This window comes from Pan troglodytes, chromosome 5 (genome assembly GCF_028858775.2).
Source record: "Pan troglodytes isolate AG18354 chromosome 5, NHGRI_mPanTro3-v2.0_pri, whole genome shotgun sequence".
NCBI lineage: Eukaryota > Metazoa > Chordata > Mammalia > Primates > Hominidae > Pan > Pan troglodytes.
In genome coordinates this window covers 182,787,999-182,805,133 of record NC_072403.2, presented here as the reverse complement: position 1 = coordinate 182,805,133, position 17,135 = coordinate 182,787,999, and the positions used below count along the sequence as shown (strand labels likewise).

At 52.3% G+C, this 17,135-nt stretch overlaps 1 long non-coding RNA gene across 6 annotated transcripts; it reads right to left on the bottom strand.

Moving 5' to 3' along the window:
• Positions 1-259: 259 nt before the first annotated feature.
• On the bottom strand, positions 260-16,768 carry LOC134810230 (uncharacterized). Of its 6 annotated transcripts, none has more exons than XR_010157829.1 (8): positions 15,368-16,768; positions 12,589-14,366; positions 11,182-11,405; positions 8,209-10,180; positions 7,256-7,366; positions 6,988-7,056; positions 4,390-5,362; positions 260-1,086 (listed from the first exon to the last, which is right to left on the bottom strand). It is a non-coding gene; the product is annotated as an uncharacterized LOC134810230 (long non-coding RNA). The 6 variants fall into 6 exon arrangements; XR_010157826.1 differs by lacking the exons at positions 260-1,086; positions 4,390-5,362 and adding exons at positions 5,509-5,819; positions 6,672-6,843 and having other exon boundaries at positions 15,368-16,767; XR_010157828.1 differs by lacking the exons at positions 260-1,086; positions 4,390-5,362 and adding exons at positions 5,509-5,819; positions 6,782-6,843 and having other exon boundaries at positions 15,368-16,767.
• Positions 16,769-17,135: the final 367 nt, after the last annotated feature.

The window sequence follows — 17,135 nt, the reverse complement described above, 5'->3', positions numbered from 1 at the left end:
GCTTCTGCCTTGGCCTCCTGCCTTAGTTCTAACTGGTGTCCCCTGAGCATCTCAAGCCCCCAGACTGGAGCCTGTGTCCTGGGGTTAATTCCCTTCCCCACCTATGGAGGCTTAGCTCCTGCCCACCAGTGGGGTTATCACAAGTGCCTGCCTTTTCCTCACACTCTGCCTCTTACAGGGTTTCCGTAGGCTGGCCATTTGTGAGTTGTGTGACCCTGGACATCAGTGTCCTCCCATAGAAAACAAGGAGCATGAACTAGATTTATCTCTAGTGTCCTTTCTAGGTGTTTCTTTCTTTATTTTTAAACAAGATCTCACTCTCTCACCCAGGCTGGAGTGCAATGGCACTAACATGGCTCACTGCAGCCTCAACCTCCTGGGCTCAAATGATTCTCCTGCCTCAGCCTCCCAAGTAGCTGGGACCACCACTCCCAGCTAATTTTTTTATTCTTTGTAGAGATGGGGTTGCAATGTTTCCCAGGCTAGTCTCGAACTCCTGGGCTCCTAAGAATTTTAACATTTGAGTTTTCTTCCAACAAAGAGGTGGAGGAAAATATAACTTTATATAAACATGTATAAACCCTGCTTCCCACTTTAATTAAGCCATAAATTCCTGTGGCAGCTAGGGATGTGAAGAGGCAAGTGAGAAGAGGAAATGTGCATAAGACTCCCAGCAGCTTGGAAGTAAACAGGGAGGACTGAAGTGACCCTGTTGCTCCGAAGGTGGCTGTTCATTAGCCTCCTTCTGTCCTTAGGCCCAGCTGGAGCATTGCATGCACTGGCTCCCAGGTTGCAGGGGATGTCAGCAGCTCCAGCTCATCCGATTGAAGGAGGCCATGTGGCTTTCCCTGGACTTTCTGCTTGAACAGTGAATCCCTGTAGGGCCTGGATCCATTGCCCTCTTCTCCTCCCACCCCACACAAGCACTCTTCTTCATGAGTTTGCTTTCTCCTATCTTTTTTCCTCCACTTTTCCTTCAAAAATTGTTGATTAAGCACCTGCTATGGGCCAGACATTTTTCTAGAGTAACACCTCAATGAGCAGACAGGTTCTTGTTCTCATAGATCTTCCATTTTAGAGAGAAAGCTGAAAGATAAACAAATAATACAGCAGGTGGTGAGGGGTGCTATAAAGAAGGATGAGCAGGGTAAGTGGGTGAGAAAATGTGCTACTTTGTCCTCTAGAGGCCAGGGAAAGCCTCTCTGTTTAGGTGATATTTGACAGAGATTTGAAGACACTGAAGGAGTGAGCCATTTGGATCTCTAGGGAAAGAGCATTCTTCCCCAGACAGAGAACAGCAAGTGCAAAGGCCATGATGAAGAAGGGAGCTTGGCCAGAGTGAGGGACACAAACGGCAGCCTACGGTGCATGCACGTCTTAAGAGATGAGGTTCCTGGTGCCCTTTGACTGCCTCAGAGATCCCGTGCTCACAACACACAGCCCCAATCATCCTAAAATACATCTATGCTATAGAAACTTGTCCCAAAATATCCTTGCATAATGATTTACCTTCTGGTATCCCACCCATGAAAGCAGAAATTTCCTGCTTTCTCCTAATAATTACTAATAATTCTCCTAATAATTACTAATCTGTCTCCTCCCCCAAAATGTAAGGCCAAGAAGAGCAGGGACTTGGCCTATTCATTCACTGCTCTATGTTCGGCTCCTATTTCAGTGCTAAAAACCAAGTGGGCCCTCAATAAATATTTTTGTGAATTTATTTATTTATTTATTTATTTTTTGAGACGGAATCTCTCTCTTCCGCCCAGGCTGGAGTGCAGTGGTGCGATCTTGGCTCGCTGCAACCTCCGTCTCCTGGGTTCAAGGGATTTCTGGCTAATTTTTGTATTTTTAGTAGAAACAGGGTTTCACCATGTTGGCCAGGCTGGTCTCGAACTCCTGACCTCAAATGATCCATCCACCTTGGCCTCCCAAAATGCGGGGATTACAGGCGTGAGCCACCGCACTTGGCCAGCCCTCAATAAATATTTATTTTCTAGGTGAAATGGGGAATCTAACTATGCTACATGGTAATGAGGCAGCTGACTTTCTTGGAAGCAGAAGACCTAATTCTAGATGTGGTGACATAAAAGCAATAAAGGAAGGACCTCTATAAATCACTCGTGGAGCTGAGCCTCAGCTCAGCTGAGTGTTAGATTAGAACTAGGGATGGCAAAATCCTGTTACAGGCACAACAACTCACCCCCTCCCTTCCATGCCCACTAGACTCTCTAATGAAGCGTGGCTGTCTCTCTCTGGAAAAAACTACAGAATTCTTCCCACCCAGTGCTCCTAGCAGCCACAACCAAAGGGTCAGAGGTGACCCTTACAATGAACCCAATTTGCCATCCCTCAATTAGATGTTTAAGATTCCTTTCCACTTTAATATCCTGTGGTGCAAATCTAAGCAAGCCTGCTTGTTTGGCCACATGGAGGTACATGTTCCTGCAAAATCAACCCCAAGAAATCCTATTGCTCACAGGTAAGCAGGTAACCCCTGCTTCCATAGCAGAGGCAGTCACTAGTAGTACTTGCTTCAATTGGGACAAATATTTTTCACCCGGAAACTAATTCAAGGCTACCTTTTTCAGACTCCTTCGAAGGCTGCTAGAATTGGTCCCTTGAGTAAGCTGAGTGTTGTGGTGCCCCTCAGTTCCCATGCCATAGAAGCTCGAACCTCATTCATTAATACACTAGCCCTAAGGCTTGAAACCAGTCTGGCCTGGCTTGGAGCCTTTAGATCACTCTCTAGCTTCTGGCCAATAAGAATGAGCTTCTAGGCCAGGCATGGCGGCTCACGCCTGTAATCCCAGCACTTTGGGAGGCCGAGGCAAGTGGATCACTTGCATCCAGGAGTTCAAGACCAGTCTAGGCAACATAGTGAAACCCCATCTCTACAAAAAAATACAAAAAATTAACCGGGCGTGGTGGCACAGGCCTGTAGTCTCAACTATTCAGGAGGCTGAAGTGGGAGGATCACTTGTGTGGGGAGGTCAAGGCTGCAATAAGCTGTGATGACACCACTGTACTCCAGCCTGCATGACAGACTAAGGCTGGAGTGCAGTCTCCAAAAACAAAACAAAACAAAACAAGACAAAACCAAAAACCTGCAGCCTGCACCACTCCCACTGGTAGGCTTGCTCTGATATCAGCACTTCAAGCAGGTGATAACACTATGAGGTTTATTTTTAATTGCTAGGTGTGGTGGTTGTATTTCCTCAGAGTAAAAATGCACTTCCTTCCTCCCTTTGAAGTGAGATGTGGACCTGTGATTTGATCTGGCCAAGAAAGTGTGACCGAAAATGACCTGGACACTTCCAATGGGAGCTTTAAAAGCCAGTGCACAATTTATCACTGATCCTTGTTCTGCTTCAGTCATCGTAGAAGCCCAGGTCAGGATGGAACTCCCACCAGCCTGGATTGCTGATTAAGGATGCTCCATGTTAGAGCAAAAATATAAGTTGTTTTAAACCACAGAAATTTGGAGGTGGTTTCTTATTGCAACATAACTAGTCTCTATTGACTGATACTCCATGGTGTAAGATTACTCATGGGATTTTTCTAGCTCAGAGTTTCTCAATTTTGGTAGGATTGACGTTTGGGGTTAGTTATTGCTTTCTTGTGGGGACCATCCTGTGCATTGCAGGATGTTAAGTGGCCTCCCTAGCCTTTACCCACTAGACACCAGCAGCACCCCATCCCAAATTGTGACCATCAAAAATCCCTCAACAGTATGATTCCACTTATTTGAGGTACCTAGAGTAGTCAAAATCATGGAGACAGAAAGTCAAATGATGGTTGTCAGGGGCTGGGAGAAGAGGGAAATGGCGAGTTAGTGTTTAATAGGTACAGAGTTACAGTTTTGCAAAATGAAAAGAGTTCTATGGATGGATGGTGGTGATGGTTGCACATCAGTGTGAAGGTGCTTAGTGCCACTGAACTATACACATGAAAATGGTTCAAATGGCTAATTTTATGTTATGTGCTTTGCCACAATTTTTGAAAATGGAAAAAAAAATGTCTCCAGACATTGCCAATGTCCCCTGGAAAACAAAATCGCCCCTGGTTGAGAACTAGTGTTCTAGCGGTAGTGCAACACATTCAATTGTAAAATATGTGTAAAAACGTGGGCTTAGGGCTCAGCCCTGCTTTTTGCCATTGAGGGTTAGAATCTCATCTCTCCTAAAATATTTTTTATCCACTCAGATTTTAGGCCAGGATCAACAGGACAATTGAACGGTTTGATCTAGAAAAAGCCCCTGTCTATGGACCCAAAACTGGTGTGATATGAATACACTCTGTAAAAACTCTTACACTGTTTTAAGCTTTACATCTGATAAACAGAGCACAGTAGAGACTCCACTTGGGATAATTTTTCCTGAAACCTACTTGTTTTTCATGCTGTTTCTGCAGTTAAGGTGCCTGGTCTTGAAATGTGTTGAAGCAAAAGAATGGGAAGAGCCAAGGGACACATCAGGGAGTTTCCAAATGACAGAACTGCAAACCTGCAGGGCAGTCCTCTGCTGAGGAAGAGGTAGCTTACACTCTGAATGCATCTTGAGGAGTATTCTCCATACCTGAGGAATAAATTAAGGCTAACAAGGGGGCCTAAATGGTGATTGGCTCTGCTCTTGACCAATTGAATTCCATGCTCGGACTGAGGCAGCAGAGGGCTTCTTACACCCACCTCCACCACCATCACCCTGCCTAAGTCATCTCAGAGAATCCTCTTTCTATCTCAGTATTGGTCCTACATTCTTATGCTTCAGCCCTTTTCCATAATGACCCCTCCAGATTGCCACACTCTAGAACCACTACAGAGGGTGGCGTTACTGCTGTATGGACACTTCATCTCAAAGTGAGGGGCCAGCTCACATGATTTGCAGGGTTCCTTTCTCTGGCCTTCTAAAACATTATCCAGGTTGAGGCTGAAACTGCTCCCCCAAAGCCCCATAATAGGCATGAACAGATTATCCTCCTCTTCTTGGTTCTCATGGCTAGAATCCTTAACCAATCCTCTCCCCACAAAGTAGGGTTGATTTCACAAGCTGGTATTTCAGCTGCTCGTTCTGCCATCTGCTCTTGAGTTGCTTGGTGAACACCTCCAGCGGGCTTGGAGCTGCACTGTCACGCTTCATCCCAATCAGCTTCTGGCCCCCCACACTCAAACACATCTGCATCGGCACACCCCTCCCACGCCCCAGTTCTGCCCACAGTGGATCCATCCATCTGCGCTCCAGGCCCCAGCCCCTTGGGAGCTTGCGCTATCAATTACTTGCACTTAGTTCAGAATCTTTAGCCACTCCATGTTCATGGTTATTTCATTTATTCAATGTAGTAACATGTTTAAACCTCTCCCGTCCTGGAAAAAAAAAAAAAGTCCTACATTTAACCCTATCTCCCTCTTTAGCTTAAAGTCATCTGTAATCTTCCTTGCCATTTATTTACTCCATGTCCCAGGTTGAACAGTATCCACACACCCCCAAAAATTCATGTTCTCCCTAGGAATCTTAGAATGTGACTTTATTTGGAAATACGGTTGTTGCAGATGTAATTAGTTAGGAGTGGATCCTTAATCCACTATGACTGGTGTCGGTGTCCTTAGAAGAAGAATAGAGGGAACGCAGAGGCACACGCAGAGAGGAGGCCATGTGATGATGGGGGCAGAAACTGGGGTGATGCATCTACAAGCCAAGGAATGTCAGGGCTTGCAGGAAACCCCAGAAGCGAATGGAAAGGCATGGAGCAGATTCTTCCTAGCATCTTCAGAGAGAGCATGGTGCTGCCAAAACCTCATTTTGAACTTCTAGCTTCCAAAACTGTGAGACAAAAAATTTCTGTTGTTTTAACAAGACACCCAGTTTCTGGTATTTTGTGACAGCAGACCTAGAAACTGAATATACCCTTTAAACCACCACCGTTTTCCTTTTGGTTCCAAGATTCTTTCGTGTATGACCTGCGAGAGCCAAATCCAGTCTTTATTTGGCCTCTCTGGAGCACATGCAACTCATTTATTCCTTATTGATGCTTCTCCCCCACATCCTTCTTGGCCTCCTTCATTGCTTCCTAATCTCACAGCCAGCTACCGCATACTGGAGTCCCTGGGTTCATCACCACCTTTTCCCACTCTGTTCATGCTCCACTGCAATCTCATCCAAATACCAGCTCTCCTCCCACCCCCATGCTGATGATTTCCCAAGCCCTCTGGCCTAAGCCTCTCTCCTGAGATCTACTTTGAGTTCCCCACTGCCTCCTGGACATTTCCACCTAGAACTTGTACAAGCACTTCAAAAACTACATGGCTAAAATGGGAGTCATGGTCTAGAAGCCTCCTTCCCAAATAAACCTGCTTTTCCTCCTGTAACCTGCATGTCAATGAGAGGCTTCACGTTCACACAGGGGCATAAGCCAGACACCTGGCATCTTCTTGGGCTTCTCCTCTGCACCCTTGGCCGTGGTCACTGAAGCCAAAGGACTCTGCCCATAAGGGTTTGGGGAATGTACCCTCTGCATCCCTGCTGCAGCTGCTTCAGCTCAGCCTCTTACCACCTCTTGTGGCTAGCGGAGACCTCCACTAAACCAGACTTGCATGCTGCTCTGGGAATACTTTCTTATACCACCTTGTTTTAAGCCATTTCCCTGCTTTGAATGCTTCAGGGTTTCCTGGTCACCTGCAGGATGCTGTCCTTAGCATTCCTCCACTTGGAATAACAACGCCTTGTAGCATCTGGCTTTCAGGAGTTTAGAGTGGAGGGGCTCTGCATTCAACTCCAGGACCTACCACATACTTGGTGCGTGGCCCTGGGCAACATACTTAATCTCTCTGTGCCTCAGATTCCGCACCTGAAAATGGGGATAATAATAGTACCTACCTCATAGGGTTGTTGTAAAGATTAAATGAGCGAATATGTTCAGAGTACCCGGAACTGTGTCCAGCATGTCGTAAGTGGGCACTAAATATTAACTGCTATTGCTGTTAAGTATTACCTTTCCCCACTCATTTCTGTACAGCTTCCCATGTGCGTTGTTTTCCAGCCGATCAGAACACTCTTCCATCTTAGAAGAAAAAAAAAGAAGCCCCACCTGTGTTCCCCTGGCTCTTGGCCTTGACACACACTGTCTGGAACACCTTTCCCACCACCTCTCCTCCCATGCTCCCTATGAACATACTTCGATTCATCTTTTCTAACCTAAGTACCCTCCCCTGCAGTCAAGCATGCTCTTCATTGAGCCTTCGTAAGGCCCTTGTGCTCACCTCTATTGCAGCACAGATCACACTGAATTACAAAGGACGATCTCCTGTCTCTCTGTCCATCTTTCAGAGTTTGCTGTATTGATCTTAGTGATGTCAGCACGTGGCACTCAGCTAGACAAAGAAAGCAGGCTCAATAAAGGCTGGTAGAATTAAGTAAAGAATTGTATAAAGGCATTAAATAGAGATGGGGTACAAATATGTCCCAGGCTGCCTGGGATAGTCCTGGTTTAGGCCATGGTCCTGATATAATTACTAACAACACCCTCTTTCACTGTCAAAAATATCTCCCTTGGACAATATATTATAAGGTCACTCTAGGTATTAGAGCTGTGATTCTCACCCTATCAGGCCCAATTTTCTCTCTGCTTAACAGCTATTTTAGAATACCCTATGCACTATCTTTAAATGGGATTGATAGGCAATAGAAACTGCCAATAACAGAATTTCAAAAAAACCAATGTAATACCCTAAATAGAATGCTAAATGGAAAATGAAGGAGATTTTTTAAAAAGTAGCTTAAACTAAAATTATGTGTGCAGTATTTTGATGTGTAAATGCTTAGGTCTTACACTTCTGGCCAAGATGGAGTAACAGAGACCAAAATTACTATCTGACCTAAAACAACAAAAATACTGGACAAAATATATGAAACTATGGCCCTCAAGCAACAAAGGGAATCAATCACTGGAATCAAGCATCAAAAGGCAGTGATCCTCAAGAAATGAGAAACAAATGAGGCTAGCCACACAATTGACCTCCCAAACACTTAGAAAACTTTCCAGGCCACAGCACAGGAAGAAAGAATGCAGATGGAGCTCAGAGATCTTCCTGAGTTGAGAGGAGAGAACTGTGAGTCTGGGAAGTCCAATGTGGCTAGAATTCATAGGGCAGAATATTGAGGAGGAGAGGGCTGTACAGAGACAGAGCTCTGGAAATCTGAAGATAATACTTACCCTCCTTGACTGTTTAACAGAGTAGTGATCAGAGTATGCAGGTATGAAAATCGCCTGAAAGGCTGGACCCGGTGGCTCGCACCTGCAATCCCAGCACGTTGGGAGGCTGAGGTGGGTGGATCACAAGGTCAGGAGATAGAGACCATCCTGGCAAACATGGTGAAACCCCATCTCTACTAAAAATACAAAAATTAGCAGGGTGTGGTGACACACGCCTCTAGTCCCAGCTACTCAGGAGGTTGAGGCAGGAGAATCTCTTGAACCTGGGAGGCAGTGGTTGCAGTCACCCGAGATCCAGCAAAGCATGGGCAACAGAGCAAGACTCAGTCTCAAAAAAAAAAAAAAAAAAGAAAGAAAAAAGAAAACTGCCTGAGAAAGGAAAAAGAATCATCCAAAAAGAGAGCCAGCCCCTCTTCCCCCATGGCTCTTGGAACCCCGATCGCAAGGTGAGGAGGCACCTCGCGAGACGTGGGCTCAGAGCCAGCCCCTCTAAGCCTTCTGGCTCTTAGGACCCTCATCACAGGGGGCGGAGGCACCCCCCGCGAGGCGGGTACAGAGAGCCAGCCCCTCTTCTGCTCCTGGCTCTAAGGCAGCCCATCGCAGGGGGGGGAGGCACCCCCGGTGAGGCGGGGACTGAGAGCCAACCCCTATTCCCCCCCTGGCTCTTAGGAACAGCATCGCAGGGGGAGGAGGCACGACCGGCGAGGCGGGGACTGAGAGCGAGCCCCTCTTACCCCCCTGGCTCTTAGGACCCCCATCGCAGGGGGAGGAGGCACCCCCAGCGAGGCGGGGTCTCAGAGCCAGCCCCTCTTCCCAACTGGCCTTTAGGACCCCCGTCGCAGGGGGAGCAGGCACCCCCCGCGAGGCGGGTAAAGAGAGCCAGCCCCTCCTCCCCCACTGGACCTTAGGAACCCCATCGCAGGGGAGGAGGCACCCCCCGCGAGGCGGGGTCTCAGAGCCAGCCCCTCTTCCCCCACTGGCCCTTAGGACTCCCATCACAGGGGAGGGAGGCACCCCCCGCGAGGCGGGTACAGAGAGCAAGCCCCTCTTCCCCCACTGGCCTTTAGGACCCCCGTCGCAGGGGGAGGAGGCACCCCCCATGAGGCGAGGACTGAGAGCCAGCCCCTCTTCTGCTCCTGGCTCTTAGGACCCCCATCACAGGGGGGGGAGGCACCCCCCGTGAGGCGGGTACAGAGAGCCAGCCCCTCTTCCCCCACTGGCCCTTAGGAACCCCATCGCAGGGGGGGAAGGCACCCCTTGCGAGGCGGGGTCTCAGAGCCAGCCCCTCTTCCCCCACTGGCCCTTAGGACCCCCATCGCAGGGGGGGGAGGCACCCCCCGTGAGGCGGGTTCTCAGAGCCAGCCCCTCTTCCCCCACTGGCCCTTAGGACTCCCATCGCAGGGGGGGGAGGCACCCCCAGCGAGGCGGGGTCTCAGAGGCTGCCCCTCTTCCCCCACTGGCCTTTAGGATCCCCATCGGTGGGGGGGGAGGCACCCCCAGCGAGGCGGGGTCTCAGAGCCAGCCCCTCTTCCCCCACTGGCCCTTAGGACCCCCATCGCAGGGGGGGAGGCACCCCCCGCGAGGCGGGGTCTCAGAGCCAGCCCCTCTTCCCCCACTGGCTCTTAGGACCCCCATCGCAGTGGGGGGAGGCACCCCCAGCGAGGCGGGGTCTCAGAGCCAGCCCCTCTTCCCCCGCTGGCTCTGAGGATCCTCCGTGGACTCACAGCCTCTTTACCATATTGTGAGTAATATCATCTCCCCCTCTGGAGATTACGAACTCTTTCACAGACGGGTGTACACCCTCGGTGTACAGAGGGTGTACACCCGTCTGTATTGGGAGTAATATCATCCTCTTCGTCCCTGAATATGAAGAACAGTATCACAGGGGTGTTTCTGCTCCCTGCGATATCGCGTGTCATATCCTCCTCTCCCACGTTGCAATTAGAAGGAATATCAGTGGGGGCGTGTCCACCTGTAGGGAAAAGAAAGAGAGATCAGACTGTCACTGTGTCCATGTAGAAAGGAAAGACATAAGAGACTCCATTTTCAAAAAGACCTGTCCTTTAAACAATTGCCTTGCTGAGATGTTGTTAATTTGTAGCTTTGCCCTAGCCGCTTGGCCCCAGCCACTTTGACCCAACCTGGAGCTCACAAAAACATGTGTTGTATAAAATCAAAGTTTAAGGGATGTGGGGCTGTGCAGGACGTGCCTTGTTAACAAAATGTTTACCAGCAGTGTACTTGGTAAAAGTCATCGCCATTCTCTAGTCTCAATAAACCGGGGACACAATGCACTGTGGAAAGCCGCAGGGACCTCTGCCCTTGAAAGCAGGGTATTGTCCAAGCTTTCTCCCCATGTGGTAGTCTGAAATATAGCCTCATGGGATGAGAAAGACCTGACTGTCCCCCAGCCCGACACCCGTAATGGGTCTGTGCTGAGGTGGATGAGTAAAAGAGGAAAGCCTCTTGCAGCTGAGATGGAGGAAGGCCACTATCTCCTGCTTGCCCCTGGGAACTGAATGTCTCGGTGTAAAACCCGATTGTACATTCGTTCAACTCTGAGATAGGAGAAAAGCTGCCCTGTGGCGGGAGGCGAGACATGTTTGCAGTAACACTGCCTTGTTCTTCTTTACTCCACTGAGATGTTTGGGTGGAGAGAAACAAATCTGGCTTACGTGCACGTCCAGTCATAGTACCTTCCCTTGAACCTAATTATGACATAGATTCTTTTGCTCACATGTCTTCTGCTGACTCTCTCCTTATCATCACCCTGCTCTCCTACTACATTCCTTTCTGCTAAAATAATGAAAATCATAATCAATAGAAACTGAGGGAACTCAGAGGCTGGTGCCGGTGCAGGTACTTGGTGTGCTGAGCGCCGGTCCCCTGGACCCACTGTTGTATCTTTACACCTTCTCTCTGTGTCTTATTTCTTTTCTCAGTCTCTCGTCCCACCCAACTAGAAATACTCACAGGTGTGGAGGGGCAGTCCACCACTTCATCCACCTTCTGTCATATTGAAAGTAACATCATCTTCTTCCCTCCAGGATCGTGGGAATAATATCCCTGGGGGGTTTCCACTTTCTGCCATGTATGTAGTCATATCAACCCCTCCGCCGTGGAATATCATTAAGGAACATCTCACACGGGGGTGTATACTTCCTCCGATATTGGGAGTGACATCAACCTCTCGGTCTCTGAATATGAGGAAGAAAATCACAGGGCGGGTGTACACCTCGTGCTCTACGATGGGGAGTCATATCTGTCTGTTATGGGGAGTAATATCATCCTCTCCCTTTCAGGATACTAATAACAATTTAACAGGCTGGGTGAACACAGCCTGCGATGCTGAAATTACTATCCTCCTCTCCCCCTCTTCCTCCCCTGGCTCTTAGGATGCCCATCTCAGCGGAGCGAGCCACCCCCCGCGAGGCGGGGACTGAGCCAGCCCCTGTTCCCCCACTGGCTCTTAGGATCCTCATCGCGAGGGGGGGAGGCACCCACCGCGCGGCGGGGACTGAGAGCCAGCCCCTCTTCCCTCCATTTCTCTTAGGACCCCCATCGCAGGGGGGGAGGCACCCCCCGTGAGGCGGGGACTGAGAGCCAGCCCCTCTTCCCTCCATTTCTCTTAGGACCCCCATCGCAGGGGGGGAGGCACCCCCCGCGCGGCGGGGACTGAGAGCCAGCCCCTCTTCCCTCCATTTCTCTTAGGACCCCCATCGCAGGGGGGGAGGCACCCCCCGCGAGGCGGGGACTGAGAGCCAGCCGCTCTTTCCCCCCTGGCTCCTAGGACCCCCATCGCAGGGAGGGGAGGCACCCCCCGCGCGGCGGGGACTGGGAGCCAACCCCTCTTCCCTGCCTGGCTCTTAGGACCCCCATCGCAGGGTAGCAAGGCACCCCCCGCGAGCCGGGGACTGAGAGTCAGCCCTTCTTCCTCCCCTGGCTCTTAGGACCCCCATCGCAGTGGGGGGATGCACCCCTGGCGAGGCGCAGACTTAGAGCCAGCCGCTCTTCCCCCCCTGGCTCTTGGGACCCCCATCGCAGGGGGGGAGGCACCACCTCGTGGCGGGGACTGAGAGCCAGCCCCTCTTCCCTCCATTTCTCTTAGGACCCCCATCGCAGGGGGGGAGGCACCCCCCGCGAGGCGGGGACTGAGAGCCAGCCGCTCTTTCCCCCCTGGCTCTTAGGACCCCCATCGCAGGGAGGGGAGGCACCCCCCGCGAGGCGGTGACTGAGAGCCAGCCCTTCTTCCTCGCCCAACTCTGAGGATCCCCATCACACGGGGGAGGCACACCCCGCGAGGCGGGGACTGAGAGCCAGTCCCTCTTCCCCCCCTGGCTTATGACCCCCATCGAGGATTCTAAGATCCTTAGGACCGACCTGGAGGGCTGTGGGTATTAGGTGTCCAAGAAGAAAACTCAGATCTGCCGACGACCGCAGGTAGCTTACTTGGGATTTACTATTCGACAGGTGTCCGAAAGCAGCCCGGGATCCGAAAGAAAGGAGGTCATTTGCAATCTTCCGGAGCCTAAGGGCAGAAGGCTGGTGAGAGAATTCCTAGGAGCTGTGGGGTTTTGTAGACTGCGGAGCCCAACTTTGCAGTATTAGCCACGCCTTTGTATGATGTCACAAAGGGGGCGGGGACCGGGAACATTTGGAATGGGGATTCCAACAACAGCAAGTCTTTCATGACTTAAAGGAAAACCTTCTGAAAGCCCCAGCCCAGGGGCTAGCGGATCTCACAAAGCCTTTTCCACTGTATGCGTCAGAGAAAAGATGGCAGCTGGACTTTAAACCCAAACTGTGGGGCCCTGGCTGAGGCCGGTGGCCTACCTCTCTAAACAGCTAGACAGGGTTTCTAAAGGATGGCCCCCCTGTTTGAGGGCCTTGGCAGCAACTGCCCTGCTAGTACAAGAAGCAAATCAGCTGACTCTTGGGTAAAACCAGAACATAAAGGCCCCGCCAGCTGTGGTGACTGAAAGCCAGCCCCTCTTCCCCTCCTGGCTCTTAGGACCCCCCTCGCAGGAAGGGGAGGCACTCCCCGCGAGGCGGGGACTGAGAGCCAGCCCCTCTTCCCCCCCTGGCTCTTAGGACCCCCATCGCAGGGGGAGGAGGCACCCCCAGCGAGGCGGGGTCTCAGAGCCAGCCCCTCTTCCCCCACTGGCACTTAGGACCCCCATCGCAGGGAGGGGAGGCACCCCCAGCGAGGCGGGGTCTCAGAGCCAGCCCCTCTTCCCCCACTGGCCTTTAGGACCCCCGTCGCAGGGGGAGGAGGCACCCCCCACGAGGCGGGGATTGAGAGCCAGCCCCTCTAAGCCTTCTGGCTCTTAGGACCCACATCACGGGGGGGGGGAGGCACCCCCCGCGAGGCGGGTACAGAGAGCCAGCCCCTCTTCCCCCACTGGCCCTTAGGAACCCCATCGCAGGGGGGGAAGGCACCCCCTGCGAGGCGGGGTCTCAGAGCCAGCCCCTCTTCCCCCGCTGGCCCTTAGGACCCCCATCGCAGGGGGGGGAGGCACCCCCCGTGAGGCGGGTTCTCAGAGCCAGCCCCTCTTCCCCCACTGGCCCTTAGGACTCCCATCGCAGGGGGGGGGAGGCACCCCCAGCGAGGCGGGGTCTCAGAGGCTGCCCCTCTTCCCCCACTGGCCTTTAGGATCCCCATCGGTGGGGGGGGAGGCACCCCCAGCGAGGCGGGGTCTCAGAGCCAGCCCCTCTTCCCCCACTGGCCCTTAGGACCCCCATCGCAGGGGGGGAGGCACCCCCCGCGAGGCGGGGTCTCAGAGCCAGCCCCTCTTCCCCCACTGGCTCTTAGGACCCCCATCGCAGTGGGGGGAGGCACCCCCAGCGAGGCGGGGTCTCAGAGCCAGCCCCTCTTCCCCCGCTGGCTCTGAGGATCCTCCGTGGACTCACAGCCTCTTTACCATATTGTGAGTAATATCATCTCCCCCTCTGGAGATTACGAACTCTTTCACAGACGGGTGTACACCCTCGGTGTACAGAGGGTGTACACCCGTCTGTATTGGGAGTAATATCATCCTCTTCGTCCCTGAATATGAAGAACAGTATCACAGGGGTGTTTCTGCTCCCTGCGATATCGCGTGTCATATCCTCCTCTCCCACGTTGCAATTAGAAGGAATATCAGTGGGGGCGTGTCCACCTGTAGGGAAAAGAAAGAGAGATCAGACTGTCACTGTGTCCATGTAGAAAGGAAAGACATAAGAGACTCCATTTTCAAAAAGACCTGTCCTTTAAACAATTGCCTTGCTGAGATGTTGTTAATTTGTAGCTTTGCCCTAGCCGCTTGGCCCCAGCCACTTTGACCCAACCTGGAGCTCACAAAAACATGTGTTGTATAAAATCAAAGTTTAAGGGATGTGGGGCTGTGCAGGACGTGCCTTGTTAACAAAATGTTTACCAGCAGTGTACTTGGTAAAAGTCATCGCCATTCTCTAGTCTCAATAAACCGGGGACACAATGCACTGTGGAAAGCCGCAGGGACCTCTGCCCTTGAAAGCAGGGTATTGTCCAAGCTTTCTCCCCATGTGGTAGTCTGAAATATAGCCTCATGGGATGAGAAAGACCTGACTGTCCCCCAGCCCGACACCCGTAATGGGTCTGTGCTGAGGTGGATGAGTAAAAGAGGAAAGCCTCTTGCAGCTGAGATGGAGGAAGGCCACTATCTCCTGCTTGCCCCTGGGAACTGAATGTCTCGGTGTAAAACCCGATTGTACATTCGTTCAACTCTGAGATAGGAGAAAAGCTGCCCTGTGGCGGGAGGCGAGACATGTTTGCAGTAACACTGCCTTGTTCTTCTTTACTCCACTGAGATGTTTGGGTGGAGAGAAACAAATCTGGCTTACGTGCACGTCCAGTCATAGTACCTTCCCTTGAACCTAATTATGACATAGATTCTTTTGCTCACATGTCTTCTGCTGACTCTCTCCTTATCATCACCCTGCTCTCCTACTACATTCCTTTCTGCTAAAATAATGAAAATCATAATCAATAGAAACTGAGGGAACTCAGAGGCTGGTGCCGGTGCAGGTACTTGGTGTGCTGAGCGCCGGTCCCCTGGACCCACTGTTGTATCTTTACACCTTCTCTCTGTGTCTTATTTCTTTTCTCAGTCTCTCGTCCCACCCAACTAGAAATACTCACAGGTGTGGAGGGGCAGTCCACCACTTCATCCACCTTCTGTCATATTGAAAGTAACATCATCTTCTTCCCTCCAGGATCGTGGGAATAATATCCCTGGGGGGTTTCCACTTTCTGCCATGTATGTAGTCATATCAACCCCTCCGCCGTGGAATATCATTAAGGAACATCTCACACGGGGGTGTATACTTCCTCCGATATTGGGAGTGACATCAACCTCTCGGTCTCTGAATATGAGGAAGAAAATCACAGGGCGGGTGTACACCTCGTGCTCTACGATGGGGAGTCATATCTGTCTGTTATGGGGAGTAATATCATCCTCTCCCTTTCAGGATACTAATAACAATTTAACAGGCTGGGTGAACACAGCCTGCGATGCTGAAATTACTATCCTCCTCTCCCCCTCTTCCTCCCCTGGCTCTTAGGATGCCCATCTCAGCGGAGCGAGCCACCCCCCGCGAGGCGGGGACTGAGCCAGCCCCTGTTCCCCCACTGGCTCTTAGGATCCTCATCGCGAGGGGGGGAGGCACCCACCGCGCGGCGGGGACTGAGAGCCAGCCCCTCTTCCCTCCATTTCTCTTAGGACCCCCATCGCAGGGGGGGAGGCACCCCCCGTGAGGCGGGGACTGAGAGCCAGCCCCTCTTCCCTCCATTTCTCTTAGGACCCCCATCGCAGGGGGGGAGGCACCCCCCGCGCGGCGGGGACTGAGAGCCAGCCCCTCTTCCCTCCATTTCTCTTAGGACCCCCATCGCAGGGGGGGAGGCACCCCCCGCGAGGCGGGGACTGAGAGCCAGCCGCTCTTTCCCCCCTGGCTCCTAGGACCCCCATCGCAGGGAGGGGAGGCACCCCCCGCGCGGCGGGGACTGGGAGCCAACCCCTCTTCCCTGCCTGGCTCTTAGGACCCCCATCGCAGGGTAGCAAGGCACCCCCCGCGAGCCGGGGACTGAGAGTCAGCCCTTCTTCCTCCCCTGGCTCCTAGGACCCCCATCGCAGTGGGGGGATGCACCCCTGGCGAGGCGCAGACTTAGAGCCAGCCGCTCTTCCCCCCCTGGCTCTTGGGACCCCCATCGCAGGGGGGGAGGCACCACCTCGTGGCGGGGACTGAGAGCCAGCCCCTCTTCCCTCCATTTCTCTTAGGACCCCCATCGCAGGGGGGGAGGCACCCCCCGCGAGGCGGGGACTGAGAGCCAGCCGCTCTTTCCCCCCTGGCTCTTAGGACCCCCATCGCAGGGAGGGGAGGCACCCCCCGCGAGGCGGTGACTGAGAGCCAGCCCTTCTTCCTCGCCCAACTCTGAGGATCCCCATCACACGGGGGAGGCACACCCCGCGAGGCGGGGACTGAGAGCCAGTCCCTCTTCCCCCCCTGGCTTATGACCCCCATCGAGGATTCTAAGATCCTTAGGACCGACCTGGAGGGCTGTGGGTATTAGGTGTCCAAGAAGAAAACTCAGATCTGCCGACGACCGCAGGTAGCTTACTTGGGATTTACTATTCGACAGGTGTCCGAAAGCAGCCCGGGATCCGAAAGAAAGGAGGTCATTTGCAATCTTCCGGAGCCTAAGGGCAGAAGGCTGGTGAGAGAATTCCTAGGAGCTGTGGGGTTTTGTAGACTGCGGAGCCCAACTTTGCAGTATTAGCCACGCCTTTGTATGACGTCACAAAGGGGGCGGGGACCGGGAACATTTGGAATGGGGATTCCAACAACAGCAAGTCTTTCATGACTTAAAGGAAAACCTTCTGAAAGCCCCAGCCCAGGGGCTAGCGGATCTC